Source organism: Rhinopithecus roxellana, chromosome 9, assembly GCF_007565055.1.
Source record: "Rhinopithecus roxellana isolate Shanxi Qingling chromosome 9, ASM756505v1, whole genome shotgun sequence".
Taxonomy (NCBI): Eukaryota; Metazoa; Chordata; class Mammalia; order Primates; family Cercopithecidae; genus Rhinopithecus; species Rhinopithecus roxellana.
Window position 1 is genome coordinate 103,698,434 of NC_044557.1, and position 26,709 is coordinate 103,725,142.

Consider the following 26,709-nt stretch of genomic DNA (forward strand, 5'->3'; position numbering starts at 1 on the left):
AGGACAGGGTCTTGAGGATGAGAGGCTGTGTTTTTGCGGGCCTGGATTCAGGAATCCTGTTAGCTTAGAGGCTATTAGAGGCTGTGTTAGTGCCAAGGAGTGCCTCCAAAGGGAAAGGAAAAAGATGCTGCTGTTACTAGTTTCGGTTGTGCGGTCTCTCATAAGCCTCATAAACAAAATCTTAAACTCTGGCAGGGAAGACAGGGCCAGTGTCTACATATCCTACTTGCTAAAGGACTTCATCTTTTTTGTTTTTGTTTTTGTTTTTTTGAGATGGAGTCTTACTCCATCGTGTAGGCTGGAGTGCAGTGGCGCGATCTCGGCTCACTGCAGCCTCTGCCTCCTGGGTTCAAGCGATTTTCCTGCCTCAGCCTCCAGCAGTGCCCGCCACCATGCCTGGCTAATTTTTGTATTTTTAGTAGAGACGGGGTTTCATCATGTTGGCCAGGCTGGTCTCAAACTCCTGACCTCAGGTGATCACTCCGGCCTCTCAAAGTGCTGGGATTACAGGCATGAGCCACTGCGCCCAGCCTTAACAAAGAATCTTAATGTATTTTACATAACAGTCCAACAATGTGACAGGACAAGTATATGGCCTCAAATGTCACTAAGACCTGGCTTCAAATCCAGGAATTTGCCAAGGAACCCCCTGCCCAGCCTGCATCTGCCTTTTACTGTGTACAAGCCCTGCCTTTTACTGTGTAACTCAGGCAGGTTAATTTCTTTGAAGCCTCAATTTTCTCATACGTAAAATGAGTACAAAACTTTCTACCAAAGGGGGTAGTTGGGATTAAATAATATAAAACAAGGTATAGTATACAACATGCTTGGTTCCATGGCTGACACGTAACACATTTACATCCTGCCTTCCTACCACCATTAAAATACCATTTGGTCTCAAGTTCAGACTCTATAAAAAAAAAGTTTACTATTGGAAGTAGCAGAAAGATCCTGCAAGGACAGTTGTGATATTGCTCTCTGTGCCACGAAGGAAGGTGGAGATGGTACTCCCAAGAGGAAACAAGGGATAAGGCCAAGCTCAAGGGAGGAAGTGGACCCAGCTTGCGCCCAGAGGCCAGGGGTCCAGACAAGGGAGCATGGCTAGGCCAGGGAGGCAGGCAGGTTGGCCAAGACAGGCCAAGAGCGCCTGAACTTGGGACAAAGCTGGCCTGGGATAGACACTGCCTTGAATGCTTCCTGTTAAAATAGTCCAGCGACGGTCCTTCCAGGCTGTGGTAATGACCTGCCACCAGGGGCAGCAGCGAACAACAACTCATTCTACACCTGTGCCAACCCGGGAGCCTAGAACTCCCGATAGGCTGTAGTGAAAGAGCCACTTCCTCATTCATGTAACCATCCAGTCATTGCACAGACATTCATTTCAAGCCTATGAAGTGGGCCAGCCCTGTGCTGGTGCTGGGAACACGGAGACAAACAGGAAGCTTTCCCTTGGGGTGGAGGAGTGGCTCATAGTATTTCAGGGATGCAGATGTACAGATCAAAATCCATCAGCTAAGATTTCTAACAGGCTATTCCCATGGTACACTGGCCTCTTAGAGGAGAGAAGAAATATGTCTAGAGTAGAAAAAAGTAGGTTTTGCTAAGTTTGGGGACATTCTTTCTGGGAAGAAGGAACTACAGGAGTCTTTCTGAAGAGAGGAATGAAAGGGGAAAGAGGACAGTGCATTTGGGGTTCAGGGGTCAGTCTGATATGACTAAAGTGTGGGGTATGTGGCAGGGGTGGAAGTTTTTAGAGCAAAACATGCCTGGTGGTAGAGCTCAGCTCTCAAAGAGCCACCATGCCAGGGTCCTGAATGTGGACTTGATCCTATGGTTCAGAAATTATAATAGGAAGTCTGTAGTGGACTGGAGAGTCCATTAAAAAATCTAAATATCTTTAGACTGGAGATATGCTCTCTAGTCTGACCCACTCCCACTGCGTCCTACTATTCTACACTTGACCCCTTTACTCTTTTATGCTACCTGCAAAGCTCTTGAAAGCATTTGGGTTTCTGACCCCTAGGAAAGCAGTGACCAGGAGAGGTTTTTAGGCGGTTAGTGAAACATGAACAAATTTGGTGTTTTAGAACCTCAGTAGCGTGGAGGAAGGGAGAGGTTGGTGACAGATGACACAACATGTATTCCTTCCAATAAGATTTCCTCCTTCCCTCTTGTTAGAAAAACAAAATACGAAAAAAAAAAAAGAAAACAGATGGAAAAAAAAAGTCACCTCTGGGAGAGTTTCTATTCACTTTTGTGCAGTCAGGACCAACATGAGGTCACACTCCTATTTCAACATACCCAGACTCTCTTTTCTTGAATTCTATGTATCAATATAACAACTATTTATTGAGCAATCATTCAGTGACAGCTGGGTGCTCAGGTGCTCAGGTGGCAGGGGGTCAGGGTAGGGAGGTGAGAATCAAAGTATAAAACTCCAGAGTTCAGCAAACTCAAGGACTCATCATAGCACCAACCCACACGTACGATGACTGGTGGATAGCATAAGACAAAAGGAATCTCCCAACAGGGGACCTTACAGCACAGATGGCCCACACTCCGGGTGTGCCAGCAGGTGGGTGCCAGGACATGGTGTGTGCACAGGTCTGGGGAGAGCGGCAATAGGAGGTCTGATGCCGTTGGTCCCATGGCCCTGCCAGCAAGCAGTCTTTCCCAGAGGTAGGGCCTCCTGAGCTTCTGTGATTAAGAGGGGTGAGTCTATTTGAGCCATGTGCAGAATCTACGTAGCCTTTGGCCAAACTGGAAAGAAGGCTCTCATCATTTCTATCATTTTTGTAACCAACACATCTGTTATTCATCTAGAGTTCTCAAAGTCGATTTCCCAAATCTCCTAAGACAGATCAATTAGTCCTCCCTTCCCTGAACTGAACTCTTGAAGACCAGCAGACTAAGCTGGTTACAAAAAACGCCATGATAGGGCCCCTACTTGGCTCACCATGGCTGCCCCAAGTAGCATCCGGAAGGTGTTTTCTCATGTGTGGGGAGCACAGCAATGCACTCTGGCTTTGGAGATAACAGAGCCAGGCCTGGAGTGCCTACAGCCCACAGCAGAACCCCTGAGCTCAACTGGAGCCAGTGCTGGGCTCTGTGGCTGGGACTTGTGATGCCCAGGTCAGGATCAGTGGGGCTGAGGAAGGTCTGGATGTCCAGTTTCCTTCATCCTAGGCCACTTCCTGGTCCCTAGGATGTCCTCTCCTTTCATGGGATGGGGCCACCCATCACAGATGAAAGGCATAAGGATGTCCCTCAACCTATAGGGACTTAGAGGCATCCTCACAGGAGGTAAGGTCAGACATACGCCAATGACAACAATGACACCAGCCAGCACTTCTGGGGCATGCGTAGGTGCCAGGCACCGTGCTAAGTGCTTCACAGGTATGATCCCCTGTAATTCTCACAGCAACCCTGTGAGCAGTGATTCGGGCTCTGCAAGTCCAGCCAGTCTAGCTATGGGGGCTGCAGATGCATGGGTTCTCTAGTCAGACTGAGTACCTCCAGGGAAGGGCAGCGGTGTGGCCATCTCTGTGTTCACCCCCACAACAGTGAGCACAGTGCCCTATACACTAGGAGCAGGGTGGTGGCAAGGCCTGGGGCAGGGTGAGGTATGCTACAAATCAGTTACCCAGGAAGTGAAATTTAAGGACACACTCTCAGGTGCCACCCTGCACTTGTATGAACCCGAGAGTGGGTGTCACCTTAAATTTTGCACGCTGGGTACCTCATTTGCTTTTCTCTAGTCCTGGCCCTGTGTAGTCCACTGACCAGGCAGGTGTGTGTGTCTTGCTCCTCCACCCTAGCCATGGGACCCTTCCTTCTCTGTGCCTCAGTTCCCTCACCTGTAAAATAGGGCTAATGACAATACCAAGGGTGGACAGAGATGCAGCAAAATCAGAACTCCCTCATACTCTGCTGGTGGGAACACAAAAATGATGCATCCACTTTGGGGAACTGTTTGGCAGTTTCTCAAAAAGTTAAACATAGAGTTACCATACGACCCAGCAATTCCACTCCTGGGTATCCACCTGAGAGAAATGAAAACACATCTCTAAATAAAGACTTGTATATGAATGTTCACAGCAGCAGCATCATAATCACTATAAAGCAGAAACAACCCGATTGTCTATCAACTGATGAATGGCTAACAAAATGTGGTATATCCACACAACAGGATATAAAAGGGAACAAAATACTAACACGTGTTACAATGTGGATGAACCTCAAAAGGGAAAGAAGAGAAGCCAGACAAAAGACTGCATGGTATATGATTTCACCTATATAAAATGTCCAGAAAAGGCAAATCTACAGAGACAGCAAGTAGATTAGTGGCTGTGTAGGGCTTGGGCTAAGTTGGGTGGGGAGTGGAAAAAGGAAATGGAGAGTGACTGCTAACAGGTACACAGAGTCTCGTACTGGGGTGATAAAAATGTTCTAAAGTCACACTGTGGTAATGGTTACATAATTTTGTAAATATACTAAAAGTCAATAAATTGTGCATTTAAAGTGGGTGACGCTTGGGTGCGTACGTTATATCTCCATTATGCTATTTTAGAAAATAGGGCTAATGATAATACCTATGGCACAGCATTGCACAATGCCTGAGAGTATCCTATACATCATCTTATTTATGTATTTATTTATTTGAGATGGTGTCTCACTCTGTTGCCCAGGCTGGAGTCCAGTGGCACGATCTCAGCTCACTGCAATCTCCACCTCCCAGGTTCAAGCAATTATCCTGCCTCAGCCTCCCAAGTAGCTGGGATTACAGGCATGAGCCACCACGCCTGGCTAATTTTTGTATTTTTAGTAGAGATGGGGTTTTACCATGTTGATCAGGCTGGTCTTGAACTCCTGACCTCAGGTGATCTACCAGCCTTGGCTTTCCAAAGTGCTAGGATTACAAGTGTGAGCCACCGCGCCTGGCCCCTATGCATCATCTTAACCCTTATTATTATGCTCAAATAAGTATCTGTTGCTCACTGAAAGGTTGCCTAAATTCCCTTGAAGTGCCTTTATTTTTAGGGGGACTTTGGGGAACTAAAGTGAGCAGCCACTCAAGATCCTGTATCTCTAAGTGACCTGCCCGTGCCCACACAGGTCTCCCAATCAGCTACTCTGGCTGCAGCAACTGCTGCAGGCAACTGCCTGATGTGGGTGAAACTCTTCAAGTCTTGGATTCCAAAGACCTGTGTTGAGTTCTGGCTCTGACCTTCGTATTATCTACTCTGTAGGGTTGCTGTGCAAATGACATGGGCTACACTGCGAGGATACTTGAAGCATCTAATAAATTGGGGGAAATCATGGGTGAGGAAGACTGTTGGCAGAGGAAGACACTGAATGCACACCCATCCTTGCTGTTATCCTCCATGCTCAGCCACAGGTTCTAATCCATGTAGGAGGGACCACAGCCCTTTTGCTGGAGCTATAGGTGCATGGAGGGCAGGAGAGGTTAAATGTGCCCAGGCTTGATGAACATCAGGTGTGGCATAAGCCTGTCTGGCTTCCAGAACTCTTGGATAAAGGACTTCCCCACTTTGTACTTTCCTGTCTTTTAAATGGGGATAACAGAATCTCAACATCAGGCTAGGCATGGTGGCTGATGCCTGTAATCCCAGCACTTTGAGAGGCCGAGATGGGAGGATTGCTTGAGGTCAGGAGTTCGAGACCAGCCTGGCCAACATGGTGAAACCCCGTCTCTACTAAAAATACAAAAATTAGCCAGGCATGGTGGCACGCACCTGTAGTCCCAGCTACTTGGGAGGCTGAGGCAGCAGAATCGCTTGAACTCGGGAGGCGAAGGTTGCAGTGAGCTGAGATCATACCACGGCCTGGGTGACAGAGTAAGACTCTGTCTCAACAACAACAACAACAACAACAACAACAACAAAACAGAATCCCAACCTCTCTTAGAATTGTCCAAGCACACCCACAAAACACATGTAGAATTGTGCTTGTGATGTCAGTGAGGGCTAGCATGAGGATGGGCAGCAGGTGTTGTGGCTAAGTGCCAATAACTGTGACCTTTCTGAAGGCAGGAACATTGTTTTCTTCCTCTGGCAGGCGCTCAGTGAGTGCTGACTGGAAAGAGGAATGGAAGTGGGGAGAGAAGATGCTGTGATGAGCTGGCTGGCCCAGGAAACAGAAGGGCCTTAGCTAGACTGTAGAGAAGAAGAAAAATATTACATGCCCATAGGACTGTATAACCTTGGGCCAATTATCTTACCTTTCCCAGCCTCAGTTTCCTCAAGCTGGGCTACGTGATCCCTAAAATTTTTTCGGCTAGAGCATTCCTGGATCCTACCAATGCACCATGTTGCTATCAGACTCATCCTCTCAAAATCCTCTTTCAGTGATTCCAGAGGACATTATATATCCTGTACCAGGAAATCCATAAATCCCATTCTAAAAGCGCCAAAGTCAGGCACTGTCCAAGTTCACACTGTCAAATGCAAGTTCTCTGTTCTTTAGAATGTTTACCATTAACTGCGAAGTGATCAAGACCGTTTCCGTTCTGTGGCTCTTTCTGTCCAAGAGCCCTGGTTCTTGGAAATAACGTGAAGTCTTCGGGCTCTCCTGGACTACGTGTCTCTGGCAGAAATTCACCACATGCTCAGAATCAATTCTCTAGCATAAAGTTCCCCAGAAGAAAGTAACAGGCAGTTCTACAAGATAATGAAACCTCAGAGTTCTCTATTAGGAGAGCTTAGGGGAGAGCTGGCACTTCAATCCTCTCCTGCCTGGAACCCATCTTTTCCCCTAAATGTCTTGGCCAGAGGGCAGTCTCTTTCTCTAGCTTCTGTCAGTTCACGTCCCTGCATTATCCACCTCCTTGCCTCCCCTACACAAAAGCAAAGGCACACCCCATCACCACCAGTGCTGGCCTCCTGGCTTCTCTCTGCTCCCTCCAGACCACCACTGCCACAAACAACTTCACTATGACATCCAACTCTGACCAGGCTGTGTGCAAATATCTTAATCTATTTTCAAAAAGATAGGGTGCCATGCAAATGAAAATAAGTTCTAAACTTCCTCCTCCACAGGCTATGGAGATCCCTGGGGGGTTCTGGGTGCACCCAGGGGCTGGGGAGGGGGGGAGGGGGCGCCTGAGATGGCTTTGTCCTTAGAGCAATTCAGCCCAGTCTCATATTTTAAGAACAGCGGGAACGTAATATCAGCTGAAAGGAGTTTTCTGTGCGCTATTTAACTAAATGGCTCTGCAGCTGGGGAGAGCCATAGGCAGACGTGTTATGATTCAAAGGCTCCCAATTACAATGATCCTCTTTTATTGTATAAAAACAGCAACACAGCCATTCTCCACCCTCCCTCCGCCTGGTTCCTCCACCCCCTTCCCCCATTGGCTGGCGAGGCCACTCTGCATCCTGAAAGGAGCACCCAGATTCTCCTCCAGCTCCAACTTTGCAGCTTTCGGCCCACGGGGATTCCTTCCTTCCTGATCAGGGAGGAGAGGGCGGAGGGCGCAAAGCCCCTGGAGAATGTTCTCTTGGAGACATTAACAGAGGCTTTACAGTGGCCTCTTTTTGAGGAGGGGTGGTTTGGGGGAGCTGTAGATAACAGGCGCGGATTTGTAATGCGCTCCTGTTTTGACTAAACTCTCATGCTCACATGTGCACGCACATTCATGCAGGCAGGCATGCACCTCTATACCCCTTACCAGAAAAGCAATCAGACTATCCCAAAGCATGATCTAAAACCGTCCCTTCTCCCCACACGTCTTCCAGGCTGATGTGGGCCAGGCCTCCAGAAGACTTATGTACAATATCAGAAAGCTCTGGAATCAGACTGAGCTGAGTTTGAATTCTGTCTCTGCTACCTTCTTTCTGTGACCTTGAATAAGTACTTAACCCCTCTGAGCTTTAGTTTCCTATCTTTTTAAATTTTTTATTATTTTGAGTCAGGGTCTTGCTCCCTCACCCAGGCTGGAGTGCAGTGACATGATCATGGCTTACTGTAGCCTTGACCACCCGGGCTCAAGCGATCCTCCTGCCTCAGCCTCCCAAGTAGCTGGGACTACAGGTGTGTGTCACCACACCCAGCTAATTTTTTACTTTTTTATTTTTTGTAGAGATGGGTTTTCACCGTGTTGTCCAGGCTGGTCTTGAACTCCTGAACTCAAGGAATCCACCTGCCTCGGCTTCCCAAAATGCTGGGATTAGAGGTGTGAGCCACCACGCTAGCCCATTTTTCCTACCTTTTAAGTGGAATTACACCACCACCCTCAATTTACTCCTCAGGGTCAGATTAAATGACACCGTGAAGGGAAAGTGTTTAGCAGAGTGCCTAGCACATAGTAGGTGCTTTTTCAGGGGTTGTTGCTGTTCTTAACATGGTGAACACCGTGTGCCTGTGCTGTGTCTGGGTATATGGGGAGCTTTGTGCATTGGGTTGTGTAGGGAGTTTTGTATTTGTTCAGTTTCACCAGCCAGAGTGTACCAGGCTGCGGGGGGGTGGGGGGCGGGGGGGTGAGATGGCTGTGGTGGCACAAATGTCAGGCCTGCTGAGGAGTGTTTTTCTTGAGTCTTTCTGCAACACTAGTTTAAACGGTCACCTCTGCACAGCGTACGCAGGCATGCATGAGTGCCTGCCGCTGCCTCCTTAACTTAGACTTTTGGTCCTTCCTCAGTTTTCTGCAGATGTTTTTGAGCCTAGCAGCTGCAGTTGCAGGCATCCAACCAGGGCAAGGAGAGGCTGTAGCCCAGGAACTCTCATTCATAAACTTCTTCCTCTCTGCCTCAATAGTAGGTTCCTTCTGTCTCTCACAAGTGACCCCTGGGCCCCCAACAGGGAGATTTCCTTCCAAAGAAAGAGCTAACTCAATCTAGCTACTCCCTGAAGCCCCAGAGATCCATGAATCTATTCTCTGACCTGAACTTGACAGGAAATGGTCTCTGGATTTTGCTGATTTCTCTCTGAAAGGTAAACTCAGCGTGGGCTTCCCGCTCTTCCATCCCAAACTAGGTATGTGCACCCCTAAAATATATCACAAATCTCTCACACCACAATGAATGCCTGGCTCACATTCCTTCATATTGATCCCCTATGGATCAATAGCACAAGAATTTCATTCACTGCAGATCCTGTTATGTGTTAAATACCATTGCAGTGAAACATTGTGTAACAAGATTAATCTCCACTAAGTGTTTCTAATGTTAGGGAGTAGGGTAGAGAGAAAGAGGAAGAAAGGGTGTGAACTGTGGCTTTTAACAAGAAAATATTGTCCACCAGGGGGTAAAGAGAGGTATCAGCAAGAAAACAGGTTCTGGCCCTGGTGTCTGTATTCCATTTTAAAGTTTGGGTGGAAACTGATATACTGTTGTCAGGACTGTTTTTCTCCTTGGGGTCTGTTACACACACACACATACACCACTGCCAATCAGCCCCTCTTAACTGCATGATTACAAGTGTAAGAACAGGAAGCAGACTGTGAGTGGATGTTCTTAAAATCACAACCTGTTCCGTGTAGGGTGGGGGCATTAGAGAAGGGTGGGGGAGGGGAATCAGGATTTTTTTCACTTCAAAATGAAATAATCGTGTCACTACAGAAAATAATGTCTACTTTATTGTCTATCAAAGGGGCATGTGCACAGCCAAGCATCCTTCCTGAGCTGCACTGTCTGGATGTGGCTATGACACAGCACATTATGGTATCTGAACAGTGCACCAGCATCTCACTGTGATATTCCAGGGTCAGGTTTCCATTTCAATAGTTGCTCAGACTTGCCACAAAATGAGTGCATGTGTGTACTGGGGGTGGGGGGAGGCAGAAGGGGAATGACAATGAGATGGGACAGTCAGCGTCCTGGGATTGATGATGAAATCCATACATGCTAATTACTTGGCACCTCAAATTTACAATAAAGTCACTTTCTTGAGGTGGTTGCAGCGATGATTTGTTGAGCACAAGTCATATGTGAGGTGTGTGCTAAGCCTTTTTACAACTTTCTTGTGTTTCCTAACAACTCATACAGCAGCTACTAAAATCATCTCCATTTCAGAGATAAGAAAACTGAGGTAAGTAATAGTTCAAAATCATAAAGGTAATACCCTGAGCAAAGAGAATCAGAGAGGCTGGCCCTTGCTGGAGGAATCCAGTCTGGGGAATCTGGTGCTGGGAAGGCCTCTGATATCATCTCCTTGATTTAAAGCAATGGTGAGGGTCATGGCTGAAGGTATCCTGCTGATGAGTGGTGGAGCTGTAGCTAGGGCCCAGGAACCTCCAAGGTCAGGAAAAAGTAGTGTTTGGAGAGTAAATGGCACCCCCTTCCAGTTTTTCCAGTCCCGCTAACTGAATTATCCAGAAAGGAGAGCTGATTGCCTCCCTGTAACAGCTGACTCACATCAGGTTAAGTTTGGATTCTTATTGACAGGACCTAAAAGAAAATCATCCCTCACTTCTTTGTTGCACACTGTCTTCTTTTTGCCCTGAGGCAAAACTGGTCCCCTGGCCTGAAACTTTCCAGAACTCGTTTTATTTCAAATAGGAACTAAGCTCGTTTGTCTGCACAAGGTACTCTGCTGTCAGTCTTAGTCTTCCCTTCCCCAAACACGTGACAATCCCTCTTCAGAAACCTGCCATAGCTTCCCAGTACCTAGAGATTAAAAGCCAACCTCCTCCTGGTCCACCTCCAAGCCTGGCATCATCTCTTTGCACAGCCTTCCCTGCATCCCCCTCTCCACCTCCCCAGGGTACCTGTCCACCGCTCCCAGGACCCTTCTTTCTCATCTTAGGCAGCACATGCCCTCCCTGCCAACTCAACAACCATTCCTTCTTTCACCCCTTCTGCCTTACAAGTTGAACCCCAATTTGCTCATGACAGCAACCGGTCCAACTAAAAATACTTGACTGCTCTTCCTTGGCAGTAGTCACCACGTAGCACAGCTCTGGTCGATAAGCTAAGGACAGAAGTCTCTGAGAGGGGTGCCCCTTCCCAGATATAGCAGTGAAGCTGTACTGGGTAAAAGCTCTCTGAGCCTCATTCATCCTTTTTTCTCTTTCTTGGAATGCAAATGTGAGGCCTGGAGACGTAGCAACCACTTTCCTACTACGAGATGATAAACCTAAGGCCAAAGGCCTCCACTCTAAGCATGGCAAAGTAGAAAGAAGTAGTCTGGGTTCCCAATAGTACAGCTGAGGCATCATCCCCCTTTACTCCCCGCCCCATTGTTGTCTGACACAAAAAAGTCCCTATCTGGTTAAGTCACTGGTAGTCAAGATTCTGCTGCTAGCAGCTGAATGCAATGATATTGGCTACACCTCCAGACATTGTTCCTCTTCATTCATGGGGCAGTTCAGCCGCTCCCACCTCTAGGAGATCCTCTGTGATCCCCTCAGAGCAGAAGAATCATGCCTTTCCTTGTGCTTCCACAGTGGTTAGTTTTCTCAGTTATAGCAGTTATCTAAGCCTGCTTGATTTGGTTTAATGAGTGCTTCCCTGCAGTCAGCTCAAACTCCTAGAGGGCAGGGAGTCTGTATCCCACCAGTATCTCCATAATGTCTGGAGCATGCAGTGCTTTGTGTTTCTGCCAGGGGGGCTCTGTCTCCCCAGCGTTTCCACCTGGTTATGCGCTCTGCATTGCAACAGCAGAGTGCGTGTGTTCTGGGGGCTGCCACTCCACGTATTAGCTGTTTGGTCTTGGGCAAGTTAGCTAACTTCTCTGGGCTTGTGCCTCCTCATCTAGAAAAAGGAGAATGAGAGGACTTACATCAGAGTTGTCATGAAGACAAAATAGTCTAGTCATAAGCACTTGGGATGGTGCCTGGCATACAAAAATGCTTAATGGCTATGGGTTCTTATTAGTATAATGAACATTATAGTTGCTGAGCGAATAAATGAAATCAACCCACAGTTGCTAAATAAATGAATAAAGGAATAAAATCCAGGTAAATTCTGGAGTTCAGACCTCGGGACGGTGGCTACTATTCCCTCTTTTCTGCCTGGACCTGACCCTTTACTTTTTTATTCTAACTATGACGCTGGACGCTGCTACAATAGACTGGTTAAGGCTATGAAGTTAGGCCTGGATTTGCTTTTTGCCGGGTCGCTCAGGCAAGTTTCTTCACCTCTTGGAGCCTGTTTCCTCAACCATAAACGGAGGATAATAGTAGTACTTAGCTCACAGGGTTGTGGTGAGGATTAAATGATAAAGCATGTAAAATATACAGCATTGTGCCTCACACACTGTAACAGTGTTAGCAACTGCTATCAAACATTGCCATGATTCCTTTTGATAAGTGCATAGCACCCAGCTGAATCACATGGTCCTGATGTGGATGAGAAACGCGGGATGGGGCCACCTTTCAGCAAGTCAAGATACACTGCACTTACATCACAGGAATACCCTTTCTTCAGTGCCAACCAACAGTGGTATTTTTCCCCTTTAAATGGACATTAGTTGATATAGCTGATGTGCCCCCAAATCTTGGTTTCTTGCATTTTCCCCTGAAGCACGATCTTCAGGTGCATCCTTTAGCTGACAGCAAACCTGGCTAGAAGGAAAAGTACAAGAGCACAAGAGAACAATCGCGGAGCAAAGCATTTAAACAGCGATGATATTTCCACACATCACCAGTCCAATTATTGTCAGTGACACATTTCAGCCTTACTTGTAAATTTTTTTCCCTTCTGGCCTTAAAAGCAGCTGTGTATACAGCTTTCTGTAACTTTCCCTTTAATCTTAAACCTTTATGCTAGTCCCATTCAACCACTTGACGGCTCCATTAATCTATTTTTACTATTAAACATGCCATTTTACAAGATATTTATTCCACTTGGTCGTCATCCAAACGCTTTTTGACATTACTGCCCTGGGAGTGAACTACTTAAACTCGCCGCCCTCATAAACAGAAAATCACCTTTTGACTCAAATCTTGAAGAGCTCTCAGAACCTCACCCCCTTCACTTCCACAGGCATTAATTTCTGCCATATATAAAGGAGAGAGTGAGTAAGTGTGTGCGTGTTTGTGTGTGTGGTTTTAAGAGGGTAATTGTGGGAGGTCTGGGCAATTCAAGAAGTGCTGGGGAAGGAATCCTCTCCTCCTAACTCCTCCATTCTGCTCATCGGGGCCTGCCTGAGACCTGGGGATCTGATAAGTTAAGAGAGAGAAAGTGATCAGAGAGCGGGTTGGGGAAGAACTCCAGGGCCTAAAAGGCAGTCTCCCAGGGGGCCAAGCTGAGCAACCACTCTTTAAAAGGGGAGGGGTAGAGGGAAAGTCCTTATGCATCGACTTCCCTCCTTCTCCACGCCCCAGACAAACAAAAGGCCACCGCGAAACAGTTGAAGGTAGAGACCCCACTGGCTTTGAAGCCTATCAATCAGGTGGAAACCTGAACAAATCACAATTTGACTTCCCCATCAAGTTTTCTCCCCAGCCTGACAAACCCTCCTCCTCCGCCGCCTCCACCTCCTCCTCCGCCTCCCAGGCTCAGCACAGCTACGAGGCCAAAGGGACCGTCCTGTGATGCCTGCTGGTTTCCAACTTTCCGCTCATCTTCGTCTCCGCAGCCTCCTGCAAAGCGGCTGGGAAAAGGGCAAGTTTGCAAAGCCGAGGATACCGAGTCCTGGTGAAGCCACAAAGAAGCTGCAACACCAACAAAGATTAACCTCTTGTGGGGCAGACGAAAAGCGCCAGCTGCCGTTCAGGGGGACGAACGTGGGCTCGGGCTGGCAGAGGCTCCGGCCAGCCGGCGGCGGACAGCAGGGCCGGGGGTCCTGTGGCCCCCCTGGGACCCCGCCCCGCGCGGACTCCCCCTGCACCTGAGCGGGGGTGAGGACAGCGCCGCGCTCCGGCCCTGCCCCCGCCAGGTAGCTCGGCTGCCGCCCGCGCTGCGCGCCCGCTGCCTGCAGCCGCCGGGAGCGACGAGAGCAGAGGCAGCCTCGGCCCACGGCGTCATGCTTCCTGCCACCACATTACGGCGAATCGTCACCGGGAGAGGGGAGCGAGGGGAGAGGGGGAGGGAGGGGAGCAGACACACGCAGCCCCCCGCCTGCCAAAACGCGCGGAGACGGGGCCACGTCCCGGTGGAGTCCCCGCGGGACCTGCCCCGTTTGCACAAAGCGCCGCAGTTTGGCCAAGAAGGGAGGGAGACGGCCACGAAATAAATAAATAAAAACAGTCGGGTCTACGTAACGCCCTGTCGAAAGCGGACGCCATATTTTTTTGTGGCTTATGTCGACATAGGGAAACGTAGACATGTTTTTCCTCCTGCTCCTCCTCCTCCTCGCTCTGGCTCCCATTTATCCAAACTTGTAATCAAAACTCTTAAAAAAAAAAAATCTCCTTCCCTCTCTGTATCCGCTCATTTCCTCCCACTCGCAAAAAGAGCCTGCACACCCCCCCTTCCGTACCCCCCTTCCAATCACAAACCCGGCCAAGTCCCATTAACAACACATTTTCGGGAACGGCGGCGGCGACGGCGGCGGTGGGAAAGTTGGGCTGGAGTGGCCGGCGCCCGGCGTGCGGGGCTCGGGGCTGCCGGCGCCGGCTGGGGGGGCTCCGCGCCGGGGCGAAGTTTCTTACCTGCGCCGGGGCTGGGAACGCGGGGACCCGGGCTGGGAACGCGGAGACGCGGCACGGGCGTTCCAAAATGGAACTCTGCTGGCTCCCCCCACCCACTCCCCACTCCCCACCGGGCGCCCGGCTCGGGCTCCGTGGGAAAGAGGGGGAAAGCCAGCCTGCCAGACAGACAGACAGAAAAAGCCCCCGTACGGAGAACGGTGGCCAAAATTTTTAAAAGAAAAAAAAGGAAAAAAAAAAAAAAGGAAAAAAATGCCTCGATCAGTGGGGAATCTACGCCAAAACCCACATGATCTGTAACGTCAGCATGCGTATTTGCATACGATACCACCACCCGAGCTGCCACCCGGGCTCGGGTTCCGCAGAAAGTTACAAAGTGAAATTCAGCCCCCTCCGGAGACACCGGCGAAATGTCATTTTTCAGACAGGAGCTGGGGGGGAGGCTAGCCCTACAGGCGCTGGTTACTGGCCAAGGTAGGGGGGCAGTAAATTAACTTAAAAGTCTGAGCCCAGTAACGGACTCGGTGGAATTTCTGCGGGAAGAGGAGGGGGAGGCGCGAGCGAGATCATTGAATATTAAGCACGACCCCGCGCGGCGGCCGCAGCCAAACCCTCTCGGTGCAATACCCATTTTCTTTATGAAAAGTTCAAGGTGTCACTGATGAGCTCAACAAACTGTTGATCTTGACCACGTGGAGTGGCGGAATGTGGGACCGAAGGGCGCGCTTGCAGGCCGGGCTCTGGCGGAACCAGGGCCCCGGGACCCTCTGCAAGGGGCTGTACGCGGGTGGGGCCACCACGCACCCTGTGCGCTGCCTGCGGCTTGGCCCGGTTTCAGGCTCGGAAAAATAATAATAACGATTTTAAAACTATGTTGAGCGAGACACATTTTACTCCCGGAATGATAATGAGAAGGCTCGGCGTAGGGAGGGGAAGAAGGAGCCCCCACTTATATAACGACTTGAAGTTAGATCACTTTTGCTTGGGGAGATTCCGGGATTTCCGCCTGCGCCAGGTCTGAGGCTGGTTAAAGATCCTGGAACTTTTTCCCTTAAGAGCCAATAAACGAACAGACGCCCCAGGGGCCGACTTAAACTCTGGTAGAGCCCGCTTTCGCTGGAATTCTCAGATTCGAAGAAATGCACACGCCTGCGGTGCTCGCAGAGAAGTCCCTCGGAAGCTAGGCGGGTCGCTTTCGCAACTAGGAGGACTCCAATGTTCCCAGCGGGAGCGGATCTCTCACCGCGGCAGCCCCCTGGCTCCCCTCGGCGCCTTAGAGCAAAGGCGGCCCGGGATCGCGCTGCCCTTCGCCTGCGGCCTCGGAACCATGAACTTGTGTTCCGGACGCCGCGCTCCTGCCACAGTGCTGGGCTAAAGAGCCCTCAGATATTCGGGATCCGGGCACACTTCGGGATCTCACGCGGCAACCTGTCTGCACCGCGCATTCCTGCCCAGATGGACCTTGTTTCCCCTGGGCTAGCCTGTGGGCTCTTGGGCAGCTCCTGGGCGGGGACCAGGGGATGCGGTCTGGGGGCTAGTTTCGAGGCTCCGAGCGCAGCGAGAAAACAAAGGGAGCCTAGGGCTGAGAGGCTCTGCGGAGTCCCCGCCCGCCCTGCAGATTAGCAGGCGCGTCGCGTCCGGGGCTTCCCGGCCAGCTCTGCTCTGGGGAATTAGAACGAACTCTAGCGGCCGTTTGCAACTCGGCTCTGGGCGCGAGGGCATCAACAGGTGGCCGTGTGCAGCGGAGAGGCCAGTGGCGAGGACCCGGACTGGGGTGAGGACGGTTGGCCTTGGGGCTGACTGGGTGGCGGACGCGCTGAGTGACCTTTTGGTTTTTTCATTTCCGAGGCCGGGAAGAAGGAAGTAGCTAAAAGGTTTTTGTAAGTTCTGCCCCAGGGCTCTAATTTCTGACATACCGCTTGGCTCCCCAGAAATCCTTTGCAACAAAAAACAGCTCATGGGCAAAACTTTCGTACTGGTCTGCACCTGTTTGTTCGGTTATTGCTGATGCAGGGTCTGTTTGTTGGCATTTTAACCGCCTATAAAACAAGATTCTATCCTGGGAAGGAGTCTCTTGCGTGATGCTCTCGGGCCTGAAAGGCGACCTGGAGGGGCTCTTACAGGATTCTGTTAACTTCTTGATGACTGTAATCCAGCTTGGGCCACGTCTTTCTCAATCTCATTTGGTACCGGCTAAGAACCTAATTTACTTGCCATCAACATCAGAATTTACCGATGGCTGATCTCCTCCCCACCTCCTCCTCACCCAGGGTGAACCACAATAGTAAAAAGAAAAGAAAAAAATATGGGAACCCCCACCCCCATTCCTCCCTCTTGTCCCGTCCCGCCCGGACACACCAACTTCAAGATTTTTACATCGCTTACCTTATTATGTCCCTTCCAGGCCATTCCACTCCCTGCCCCCTCCCCCTTTAAGTCTAGTTCTGTCTGTTTCCATGGAAATTACCCAAACCTTAACGAAGCTATTCCTATTTTGAGGCTGCACCTCCTCTGGATGATCAATCACTTAGGAGGGTTTTCTATAAGCCAAGTTTCCCTGGCTGCCACCTCACTGCCACCTGCTTCTGGCAGGGTGACAGATTGTACATAGGGTGGAATGGGCCAGGCCGGAGGGAAGCTGGGTAACCGTCTAAATGGTCTGCTGGGTTCTCATATCTTCGGAGCACTTGGAGCTCATGGACACTAGCAAAGGATGAGGGGCTTCTGATGTGTTGCAGTGTCTTTAAATTGTTCAGAGTTTAGCATGGACTGAACTTGCACCGTATAAAGAGAAAACAACGAGGAATAAGACAAAGGTGGTTTTTGCTTTATGTGGTATGATCCCCGTTTGCTTTAAGTATATCCATGGAGTAGACAGACCCTTATCTGACAGGATTTAGGAGCTTCAGAATCAATAATGTTGGACAAGTAAATATTCAGCCAGGAAGTAACATATGCCACTTTGGCTTACAACTCATTGGTCAGAACTAAAAGTTAACTGTAAAGATCCATGGAAGTATTGTGTGCCTGGAAATGGAGAGAATGGGAAAGATTTGCACTAGTATGATAGCACTAACGACTATCATAAATAATAATAGCAGTTCACAATTATTGGTCATTTACCATGTGCTGAGCCTTTTATATGTATCATCTCATTGAATCATCACAAAAATCTATATTTTATCTTTATTTCACTGATATAGTAACTGAGACTTAAAGAGCTTAAGTACTGTACCTTGCTCAACATCACACAGATGCTAAGTAATGGAGTTGGGATTTAAGCTTAATTTTACCTGCTTCCCAGATAATAGACTTTTAAAACACTGTCCTCAACCACCTTTAGACTTAATTGGTCCCCTGTTGTTGGGCATTGGGTAGTTTCAATTTTATTCCAATGAACAACCTTGTGTCAAATCTTTTGAATCATCTGTGATTACTTCCTTAGGATAAATTCCTAGGTACATATTTGCTTGGTTGAAATATACACATATTTCAAGAATAAAAACCTTTTGCGAAAAGTGAAAGCTTTAGGAGGTGTGGTAGTCTTCTAAGATGGATTTTTTCAATCCTTTCCTTCCCTTTTTGAAAAATACGTCACCATTAAGAGGTGGAGTTTACTTCCCCTCCCTTGGAATCTGGACTTGTCCTGTGATTGCTTTGGATGCAATGAAAGTGATAGTCTGAGACATCTAAATCCAAGTCTTAAGAGACTGGCAGTTTCTGTTCCTTCCTTTTAGGGTCCTGCTGCCATGCTGTGAGAAGCCCAAGTTTCATGGAGAGGCCACATGGAGCGAAAACCAAGGTGACAGGGACAATAGCTCCACCTGAGATCCTGGTTAATACACAGACTTTAGCCATGTTGGATGCTCCAGCCTAATTGATCTCCCAGTTGACTCTAGTCTCACCTGACATTATGTAGAGGAAAACCTTCCAACTCCACCTAGTCAACCCACAGAATCATGAGATGATCATAAGACTGTAGTTGTTTAACATTATTAACTTTTGGGGTGGTTTATTACACAGTGATAGATAAATAAAATGGGAGTTATTATCCGTGTCTTTATTTATACATATATCTGAATATTTCAGATCTACTCCCCCCTGAGCTCTGCAGGGTATAGGTAGCATTGTGAAGTATTGGAGGCCAGGACAAGGGGGTAGAGAGGCCTCTTGGTGCATGATATCTGAGCTGGCCCACTCTCCAAATCAAAGCTTTTCTTGATTTTAGTTGTTGCTCATGAAGGATCCCCCGCCACAGGTCCCAGATCCTAAGCAAATAAGAACTCATTTATCAAACATAGATACTCAGTAGGTGCTGGAGTTAAGTTCCTGTTTGGTGTTGCCAAAAACAGAGGTTTCCATTATTTAAGGATATACACTGTGATGGGGACTGCAAGTGCCTACTATATACATGGCTGCCTGGGAGGTGCTTCTTTACGTCTTTTAATCTTTTAAACAGCCTTCTGAATAGTATATTGTCTCCTTAATTTGTAGGAGGAAACAGAAGTTTATAGAAGTTTATGAACTATCCATGGGCCATACAGCTGATAAGTTAGAAGCAGGTCTTGAGCCCACATTTGATTGATTACAAATCCTGCCTGCTTCCCACTATACTTGTGGCTTGCAAATTAACTCATGTGCAAACCACCTTCACCAATTTTGTCCCAGCAGCAAAGGTACTACCTATAAATTTTATTCAGCCAGGGTCATGGCTCACACCTGTAATCCCAGCACTTTGGGAGGCTGAGGCAGGTGGATCATTTGACGTCAGGAGTTAGAGACCAGCCTGGCCAACATGGTGAAACCCCATCTCTACTAAAAAATACAAAACAATAAGCCAGGTTTGGTGGTGAGTGCCTGTAATCCCAGCTACTCAGGAGGCTGAGGCAGGAGAATTGCTTGAACCAGGGAGGCAGAGGTTGCAGTGAGCCGAGATTGTACCACTGCACTCCAGCCTGGTAACAAAGCTAGACACCATCTCAAAAACTAAAAAAAAAAAAAAAGAAAAGAAAACATTTTATTTACATTGATTCACATTTTTAAAACTTAAATGCACTTATTTCATACTAATACTAAAGAAGCCTTTTGTCACAATAGAAACAGGAAAATCCAATATTGAATTTTCAAATAAACCAATGAAAGGTAACAGTGAAAATAAACATGAGGAAAAAAGCCCAGCACTATTGAGCTAGCTAGATACTCTTATTTGCAGAAGGTAGAGATGGAGAGGAAAGGTGTTAGAAAGTTATTAGAGACAGGGTAGCACCAAACTGAGTTGTTGTTGTTTTTTTTTCTTTTTTTGAGCTAATTAAAAGGATGGGAAGAGAATTGAAAAGTTATAACTTTCTCTGAGTCAGAGCTATTTTGTCTATACCTGCACATCATTTAAAACCATCTCATGGCCACACATGCTACTAGCGGTACATGTTTCACATGGCTGACACCTGGCTGCTTGCCACAGTTCTTCATGTATGAATCTATTACAATGTTGCTCCGTCTGAGAGCATAAGAATCAGTGCCATGGGTTGAAGGGCTGAATGTTTGTGCTCCCTTGCCCCCCAGTTCATATGTTGAAATCCTAATCCTCGATGTGATCATATTAGGGAGTAGGCGGGGCCTTTGGGGGGTGATTAGATCATGAAGGTGGGGCCTTCATGATGGTGATACTGGAGTGCTGGGTAGAGAAAGGCGGGTCCCTGGCCAGGGCTCCACCCCTACAGACTAGGTGAGGACAGGCACTCCTGGTTTTGCATCTAAACGTTGCATTTTCCAAGACCACCCTGGACCACCACACCCTCATCCTGGTCCTATAAAAACCCGAGACTCAGATAGACACAGGCAGCCAGACTAGACGGGCAGTTGGAGAAGATTTGGGCCACTGAGAAGCCTGACTCCAGGGGAAAACCATCTTCCTTCTGGCTCCCCCATCTGCTGAGAGCTAGCTACTTCAACTCAATAAAACCTTGCACGCATTCTCCAAGCCCACGTGTGATCAGATTCTTCTGGTATACCAAGGCAAGAAACCCTGGAATACAGAAATTCCTCTGTCCTTGTGATAAGGAAGGGGGTCTAACTGAGCTGGTTAACACAAGCTGCCTGTAGATGGCTAAACTAAAAGAGCACGCTCTAACACCCACCCACTGGGGCTTTAGGAGCTACAAACATTCACCCCAGAAGCCTCACGGCCTGCTCATCTGTACACTCCCATAGAGGTTTGAACAGTGGGGCACTGAAGAAGCAAGCCACACCCTCACTGCATGCCCTGTGAGGGGGACAAGGGAACTATTCCCATTTTAATGGGATTGGCGCCCTTATAAAGGGATACACCGGAGAACTCACTTTCTCTCTCCCTGTTTCCCTCCAAGTGAGGACACAGCAAGAAGATGGCCAGGAAGAGAGCTGTCACCTGAGCCTGATCATGCTGGCACCTTGATCTCAGACTTGCAAGCCTCCAAAACTGTGAGAAATAAATGTCTCTTGTTTAAGCCACCCAGTCTCTGGTTATTTGTTCTATAGCAGCCTTACCTGACTAAGACAGTTCAAGGAACTTGAAATTCTGTAAATACCAACTAACTCATTTCCCTGGCTCCAATTTTTACCTCTACTATTCATGCTGTCACCCAAACACAGATCTTGCTTGGTCACCTCGTTGCTTACAATCTTTTATTGCTTTCTACTTCTTTGGGGTGGCAGGTGTGATCTTGCGTAAACTTGTCCAAACCAGCACTCCCAGCCCAGTCTTCTGCCTCTTCTAATCTTGTCCTCCACGATTTAGCATCGCTGGGTTCCTTGTCACTCCCTACATTTTCCATGGTCCTTTCCATCTTTGTAAACGGTGCACCCTGTACCTGGAATGGCTTCCTTCTTCCTCGGTCCTTCAAGACACAGATCAAATGTCACTTTCTTTAGGAAGCCTTCCTGTACTCTCCCAAAGAGAGTTAATCCTGCCTCCTCTGAAGTCCTACAGAACTTTGCACTTAACCTTGAGTTAGCAATTATTGCCCAGTAATCTAGTTACTTCTCTGTATTTGCTGTATCCATTTTACTATACATCCCTTGTGGATGAGTATTTCCCCATAGTCATCTTTGTGTCCTTCTTTCTTGCCTCTCATGGGGTATATCGCAGGCAGAATTCAAAGATGGCCCCCCGGCCGGGCGCGGTGGCTCAAGCCTGTCATCCCAGCACTTTGGGAGGCCGAGACGGGCGGATCACGAGGTCAGAAGATCGAGACCATCCTGGCTAATACGGTGAAACCCCGTCTCTACTAAAAAATACAAAAACATCTAGCCGGGCGACGAGGCGGACGCCTGTAGTCCCAGCTACTCGGGAGGCTGAGACAGGAGAATGGCGTGAACCCGGGAGGCGGAGCTTGCAGTGAGCTGAGAGCCGGCCACTGCACTCCAGCCTGGGCGGCAGAGCAAGACTCCGTCTCAAAAAAAAAAAAAAAAAGCAAAAACAAACAAACAAAAAAAACAAAACAAAGATGGCCCCCAAGATTCCCAGTCCCTGGTTATTCATTCAACCATGGATGTAGGTATTGCTGTGAAAAGATTTTGCCGATGTTGTTAAAGTGCCGAATCACTTGCCCTTGAAATATGGAGATTATGAAGATTATCTGGATGGGTCTGATCTAATCGTATGAGTCCTTTAAAAGCAGACAGGTTTCTCTGGCTGGTGGCAGAAGGGAAAGTCAGAGACATTCAAAGAATGAGAGGGATTTTACACGAGGGAGGTTTTCTGTTGCTAAGATGGACCTGAGAGCCACTTCTATAAGCTGAGAGCAGACCCTGGCTGACAGTTAACAAGACACCTGGGACCTCAGTCCTACAAGCACAAGGAAATGAATTCTGCCAATAACCAATAAGCTTGAAAGAAGACCCTGAGACCTAGATGAGAAGTGCAGCTCTGGCTGACACCTTGATTTCAGTCCAGTGAGACCCTGAGCAGAGAATCCAGTGAGGCCATGACTAGATTTCTGACCTACAGAAATTGTGAGATAGTGAATTTGTGGCATTTTATGCTACTAGGATTTTGGCAGGTTCCCCCCCCCCCCCCCATAGAAATAAACAATTGATACAGGGTAGATACTGAGTAAATGTTTGCTGAATGAATAAGTGAATGAAAACATGCATCATTCAGCAGCCATAGATGACATTTAAGGGGACCACCTTTCCCCACTCCTGGTTTCCAGGAGGAGGGGTTTTCTCCAGAGAATATTTCAGCTTCTCTCTGACTCTGGAAGTGTCTGGTTCAGCTGCACCCTTCCTCCCTGGGGCACTCCCCTGAGACCCTGAGTCTCCTTTGTTCTGCATCTTAGCATGGGTTGGGGCATTCCCCGCAGCACTGCCTACACCTGTGTGGGTATGCCAGCCTCATTCTGGGTTGTGTATTTGCAGCCCACATGGCTAACAGATGATATTATTCAGCTCAGGCTGCCATAAAAAATGCCCAGCTGGGTAGCTTAAACAACATTTTTAGGCAGCTGCCATCTTGCTACGTGCTCTCATGACTACTTTGTGTGTGTGTGGAGAGAGAGAGAGACAGAGAGAGAGAGATACACACACACACACACACAGAGAGAGAGAGAGAGAGAGAGAGAGAGAGAGAGAGAGAGAGAGAGAGAGAGAGAGAGAGAGTGAAAGCCAGACAGAAACAGAGAAAGCAAGCAAGCAAGCTCTCTAGCTCTCTGGTATCTTTTCTTATAAGGTCACTAATCCCATCATGAGGACCCCAACCTTATGGCCTCATCTAATGCTAATTACCTCCCAAAGATCCCATCTCCAAACACCAACACACTGGGGAGTAGGGCCTCAGCATATGCATTTCAAGGAGACACAAACATTTAATCCATAGTACAGACCTATGACCCCCTCCTTCAGCATGGCTACTAACAGTAACGAAGATAGATGATTCATTGGACCCCATATGTACTCCTTATTTTATTTGCATACTGGATTGGGAAAATGGGTATTATTTATTCAGGGGAGAGTCCCTTGGAGACCTCAACAGAAGGCACAAGTTGTTGTGGGAATTGTACCTGTGGCAAGATAACATTTTTGCAAATGTTTAGTGATAGTATCACCTCCATCCATATCCTTGTACCCCTTGACCTTCTTCTTCACCCCATCCAAGTAGAGATAAGAATTTTTGATGCTTTTCCCCTCAGAGAAGGAATGAGGTAAAAATTGCATTTTTGAGCAAATTCTTAGCTTTCTAGTTTTAAAAATGTGGATCCCTAGGGGGATGGAAAGAACTTAGGACATGGGCAATAAGGTTTAGAGAGAACATAAAAAAGAGAAGCCTCACTGCTGCCTCTCCCACACCTGGAATGGATGCCTTCGTTTAGGAGAAGAGAGAAAGTTGGAGGGAAAGTAATGAGGATGCTGCAGATTCCTTCTCTCTGGATGAACCCCAAGGAGGTGACAACACCACCCCCAAGGACTGTGGGATCAGATCAGAAGACCTGAGCCACTTCCTGGTAGAGTTCTGGGGGCAGGTAGAGAGACACCAGAGAAAAAGGGGTTGCTTAGTGAGGCAGGTGGAGAAAACCCTGCCTTCCCTCCCCTTGGCTGTTCTATAAAGTGACTTAACCACCTTCTATCAGGACATAAGATCTATTTCCCCTGTCCTTGAACCTGGTTGGGTTTGTGAGTGCTTTGAACAATAGTGTGCAGCAGAAATGAATGATTCTATGTGATTTTTGAGGCTGGGTTGCAAAAGGCAATGTGGCTTCTGCTGTGCCTGCTGGGACACTTGAGTTTGGGAAACCTGAGCCACTGTGTAAGAAGTCCATTTCCCTAGAGGCTGCTGTGCTGTAAGGTGACCTCAGCACATGAGAAGAGACCTCAAGTCAGCAGCCTCAGGTGAGGTCCCAGTCAACAACTGGTATCCACCACCTGACAAGGGAGCGATGAACCTGGCAGATGATTCCAGCCTCCAGCTGTTGAGTCACTCCCAAGGATGAGGTCTTACCAGCTATTGCCTTAGACATCACTGGAGCAGAGACAAGCCATTCCCATTGTGTCCTGTCTGAATTCCTGAGCCACAAAATAGTGTGCATAATAAAATGGTTGTCTCACACTCCTAAGTTGTGGGGTGGTGTGTGATGCAGCAAGAGTAACCAGTGTGAGGGATGAATGTGGGATGACCCCAAGTGCCCAGGGTGGTGTAGTCCATAGAATAATGGCCCCAGGCTCGGTGCAGTGGCTCACGCCTGTAATCCCAGCACTTTGAGAGGCTGAGGTGGGCGGATCATGAGGTCAGGAGCTTGAGACCAGCCTGGCCAACATGGCGAAACCCTGCCTCTACCAAAAATACAAAAATTAGCCAGGCATGGTGGCACATGCCTGTAATCCCAGCTACTCCGGAGGCTGAGGCAGGAGAATCGCTTGCACCCAGAAGGCAAAGATTGCAGTGAGCTGAGATCATGACATTGCACTCCAGCCTGGGCGACAGAGCAAGACTCTGTCTCAATAATAATAATAATAATAATGGCCCCAAAGAGGTCCAGGTCCTAGTCCCTGGAACCTGTGTGTGTATCCTCTTACATGGCAAAGAGATTTCACAGATATAATTAAGTTAAGGATCTTGAGATGGAAGATTATCCTGGATTATCCGGTGGTTCTAACATGAACACCAGGCTGTTTATAAGAGGGAGGCAAAAGGTCAGAGTTAGAGAAAAAGACATGACCATGAAAGCAAGAGGTCACTGTGATGCAGCCACAAGTGAGGAATGCAGGCAGCCTTTAAACCTTTTTTTTTCTTTTGAGACAGGGTCTTACTCTGTTACCCAGGCTGGAGTGAAGTGGTGTGATCTCAGCTTGCTGTAACCTCCACCTCCTAGGCTCAAACGTTCCTCCCACCTCAGCCTCCCCAGTAGCTGGGACCACAGGCACACATCACCACACCCTGTTAAAGTAGGCAGCCTCTAGAAAGAGGAAAAGGCAAGACAATGGGCTCTCCTCTGGAGCTTCCCAAAAGGAAGTAGCCCTGCGGACACCTTGATTTTCATCCGATGAGACCCATTTTAGATCTCTGAACTCTGGAACTATAAGAGCGTACATTTGTGTCATTTTCAACCATGACGTTTGTGGTAATCTCTCACAGCAGGCATAGGACACTCATCCAAATGGTGTGGATGAGGAATGATGGGGTGATGGATCCTCAAGATGGCAGGGTGCACAGATGACACTCTGAGCATAGGAGGGTGCTTGCTCCCTCTCTCTCCCTACCACCCACTCCCATGTTGATATCAGGCTCTGTCTGTGTCCCAGAACCTGAACCATCTGCCTGGGGGAAATGAGCAAGGGATAGGAGTTGAACTGTCTGAGATCATTTTCATGACATTGGCTGAATAGGACCTTAACATAGAAATGAAGTTGCATTATAGAAAGTAAAGAAAGTGGTAAGCCTTGCACATGTGAGTTGAGGATTCTGACTGATAACTGATGAGCACTTAGCAGAAAGGGTGCTTCCCAGGGCAGTGGGTGTATCTACATAGTGGTCACATGGAAACCTAGGCACTTGGACCAGGATTTGCCTGTGGTCTTTTAAGAATTGATCAAAGGTAGCAAAATAAGAATATTAAATTTTGTGTGTGTGTGTGTGTAGGAAAGGAGCCAATTTATGAAATTAAATAAAGTCAGCCGGGTGCGGTGGCTCATGCCTGTAATCCCAGCACTTTGGGAGGCCGAGGTGGGTGAATCACGAGGTCAGGAGATCGAGACCATCCTGGCTAACATGGTAAAAACCCGTCTCTACTAAAAATACAAAAAATTAGCCGAGCGTGGTAGTGGGCACCTGTAGTCCCAGCTACTCAGGAGGCTGAGACAGGAGAATGGCGTAAACCCGGGAGGCGGAGCTTACAGTGAGCCGAGATTGCACTACTGCACTCCAGCGTGGGCAACAGAAAAAGACTCCATCTCAAAAAAAAAAAAAAAAAAAAAAAAAAAAAAAAAAAAAAAAAAAAAAAAAAAAACCAAAGAAAGAAATTAAATAAAGTCCACAAAGGAAGTGAGAAACTTGGGCTCAGGCATCCCACCCTGGCTGGGCTCAGCATAGCTGGAGCTCAGTACACTGGGCACCCCACAGTCCCACCCCTCCCAAGATGGGGCTTAAATAGGTCAGGCTCCAGCATGGTGGCTGGGGGTCCCAGGGC

The 26,709-nt window shown here is 48.1% G+C and overlaps 1 protein-coding gene across 4 annotated transcripts in view; it reads right to left on the reverse strand.

The window, feature by feature from the left end:
- The window catches only part of ZHX2 (zinc fingers and homeoboxes 2), a 192,631-nt gene extending 177,484 nt beyond the window's left edge, over positions 1 to 15,147 (reverse strand). For all 4 annotated transcript variants that reach the window (XM_010363871.2, XM_030937404.1, XM_030937403.1 and 1 more), the window contains exon 1: positions 14,555 to 15,147. The gene's annotated coding sequence lies outside the window, so the exon portion shown is untranslated. The remainder of the gene's footprint in view (positions 1 to 14,554) is intronic.
- Positions 15,148 to 26,709: the final 11,562 nt, after the last annotated feature.